Source organism: Octopus bimaculoides, chromosome 24 (genome assembly GCF_046866305.1).
Source record: "Octopus bimaculoides isolate indiv1 chromosome 24, ASM4686630v1, whole genome shotgun sequence".
NCBI lineage: Eukaryota > Metazoa > Mollusca > Cephalopoda > Octopoda > Octopodidae > Octopus > Octopus bimaculoides.
Genome location: NC_142951.1, coordinates 17,104,364 through 17,107,718, shown reverse-complemented (window position 1 = coordinate 17,107,718; position 3,355 = coordinate 17,104,364). Strand labels below are relative to the sequence as shown.

The following is a 3,355-nucleotide window of genomic DNA, read 5'->3' as shown; positions in this document are numbered from 1 at the left end:
AGTGATTCCTTAAAATATAGAATGTACTCACCTTAATATATACATTAAATACTAGCAGGGGTACCCAGAAATGTAAGAGGAAATATTTTAACACCCTTATGCATTTTCTTCCCGTAATTTGAACAGCGTCCTATAACTTGAACATAGTGCATGTTCAAATTAGAGGAGTTCTGCTGTATATATATATATATGTATATACAAGAATAAGGGCAGGGAATCGTCAATTAATAATATACAAGAATTAATTGACGATTCCCTGCCCTTATTCTTGTATATTTTATATTTGATATCTCTAAGTTAGATGGTTAAACCGTAATCCCTCCACACGGGACTTCTTTTCATACGGGACTATTTGTGACGCACATGGAATAGACTTCTTTGAGGTGAGATGCCTGAACTCACTAGCCGATGAATTCGTAAGTGCCTTTCTTATCGTTGATTTTTGGTGTCGCATGGCCAAAAATTACCGTGAATTTTTTTAGAGACACTTTCAAATTTATCAGAATATTTGGGCTGAAGATTGGAATAGTGAAATTTTCATTCGCTTAACCATGAAACGATTCGTATCCAATTAACTAAAGACTTGTTTTGTTTACGCTTTTCCCTCCGGTTTTTTGTTCTATGTGTGCCATAGGTATCGCCATCCGTTTAGAGAAAAATTTGTAGTTTAGAATCAGTAGTTCTTTGACTGCTATTTCTAAATTTTCAGTATGTTGGAGAAGCAACTCAATGCAAATCCCTGTATATTTATGATGATATATATATATATATATATATATATATATATATATATATATCGTCAGTAAAACATAAATCTGAAAAAGAAGCGTACATACATACATATATATATATATATATATATATATATATATATATATATATATATATATATATATATAAAATTAGAAATATTACATTTATAAATCTCTCAGAGAGATTTATACAGTAGCAGCACGATAAAGTGATTTGTTACGAACTTAATGTAGCAGTCCCAGTAAAGGGAAGAATGCTACTTCTATTTAGCCCCAAGAAACACCGTTTCCAGTTGGCTATGTGACACAAGCATACCGTGTCCTTATGTTTTCAAACAGGGGAGATAAGCACCTCCACCCAGCAAAACCAGCATTCAGAGACTAGTTTCAGAGTCATTGCTCTTCATCAGTTTGGGGTAGCTTGGTTTGCTAGCTGTTAATGCTTATTCACCTTTGAAAACATAGATTTCAAGTTAGGCAGGAGAGCTAGGAAGAAGGGGAGATAATAAAGTATTGGTGATCCCAAAATGAAGCTGCGTGTGCATATGTATTATTTCTTTACTACCCACAAGGGGCTACACACAAAGGGGACAAACAAGGACAGACAAACGGATTAAGTCGATTATATCGACCCCAGTGTGTAACTGGTACTTATTTAATCGACCCCGAAAGGATGAAAGGCAAAGTCGACCTCGGCGGAATTTGAACTCAGAATGTAGTGGCAGACGAAATACCGCTAAGCATTTCGCCCGGCGTGCTAACGTTTCTGCCAGCTCACTGTGTGCATATGTATGTGAGTGTGTGGATATGGGCTGGTGACTTTGACGTGTGGATGTGTGTGTGTGTGCATCTGTAAAGTGTGGGTGCTGGGAAGTGGTCAGTGCGAGGTGGTGTGGGAATGCAAGAGTGGGGTGTAGAGATGTGAGGATAGGGTTTTTATGTTTTAGAAAAACATAAAAGCGGAGAAGAAGCGCACTAAGAAGTAGTAGAGTAGTCTTTATTTATACTGGTGAAGGCCTATTTATGCCTAACTATAGATTTCTGCCCTGCCCCAACTTTAGATGATCATAACTTTTAGAAAAATGGGTATTTTCTAATGAGATTTTCTGCGAATATGTGTTATATCATTTAGGTTCAGAATATACAAAATTCTTGTGAGAAAGTGTTTTAGGAGGGGTGGGGTGGAGAATTAAGAAAATTCACTGAAGTCCACTTTAATTTGTCTTAACTTTCAAGAAAATGGATACCTTTTTAATGAAATCTTCTACAAATATAGCTCGAACTATGTAAATTCCGAGGATATAGGAAACTGGGGGTGGTATTTCTGAGAACTGCTCCCCACTCGGGCTCTTTTCGGAACAAGTCGTCCATATTTGTTTCCTTTTCTCCGTTTTGTGCATCCGTAGATTTCTACTGAAGCAACAAACAGGCATTGAAGGCAAATGAAGCCCTCACCAGAAAACACGTTATGCTAACAATAACAGCTACAGATCTGGTGCACAGAAATATACTATTGAAACGACATATCTGTTGCATGCGATTTTTTTTCACTTGAAATAAATTCCGGCATAACTACAGGGTTTTAACCCCCAGACTTTGGGAGGTCATAACTTTCAGAAAAATGAATATTTTCTATGCATATAGTATTTACTATGTAGAATCCGAATATACAAAAATTTCCGGTGAAAGTGTTTTGGAATGGGGGTGGGGGACAATTTTCGGAAATTCCAACAGAGTCCACTTAAATTTTTCTTAACTTCCAGGAAAATTAATATTTTTTCGTGAAATTTTCTACAAATATACCTTGATGTATGTACATTTCGAGCATGTAGGAATTTGGAAGGAAACAACTGCAGGTTATTTTTGAGAAGCGTTCCCCACTCGGTGGTGTTTCGGAGCAAGTCGTCCATATTTGTTTCATTTTTCTCTATTATGTGCGTATGTGCATCCGTAGATTTCTAGACAGTGAAGAGAAGCCGTCATAAGTAAACTTTCGTTAAAAATAACATGCACACGATTTTTTTTTTTTCTCAATAGAAGTAAATTCCAAAGTAAACGTTTCTAGTAGAGAAGTAGAAGAGAACAGGAGCAAAAATAGGAATATACACGCACGGTTAAATATAGAAACTATCACTGTCGCTTCCCGAAGAATTTTAAAATGTTAGCTTTCCGAAACTTTTTTTTCAATCTTGCAAAAACACGAAGATTAAGAATAAACAGAAAAAGTACACAAATATATTTTACACACCTGTCGTATACGTCGGTTTTTTTGTTTTTTTTTCACTTTAAAGGTGGATTAATCCCAACAAAATAACATATACTGGTGCCCCCGTTTTGAAATAGATCCCATAAGCACCTTTAAAGTGAAAAAAACAAAACGGACGTATACGAGTTCTAGGTACTCTGTTTTAATAAGACAGGATGACCAAAGCTAGGATGCTTCTGATCATAAGTCTGCAGTATAAAGCTGATTTGGAGCTAAACAACAGAAGCTTTACTTATATTACGGTTGCAAAGACGACGAGGGAATGTTTGTTCAACACTAACTAAACCGATGGGGCTTCCTGTGTTTTCGTTTCAAATTTTAGAAATTTGATATGAAA

General features: G+C 36.0%; 1 protein-coding gene across 1 annotated transcript in view; it reads left to right on the top strand.

The window, feature by feature from the left end:
• Window positions 1-3,107: 3,107 nt before the first annotated feature.
• LOC106873370 (E3 ubiquitin ligase Rnf121) overlaps window positions 3,108-3,355 on the top strand; it is a 1,934-nt gene continuing 1,686 nt past the window's right edge. Inside the window, exon 1 of the mRNA XM_014920700.3 lies at window positions 3,108-3,355. This exon is cut by the window's right edge and continues 1,686 nt beyond it. The gene's annotated coding sequence lies outside the window, so the exon portion shown is untranslated.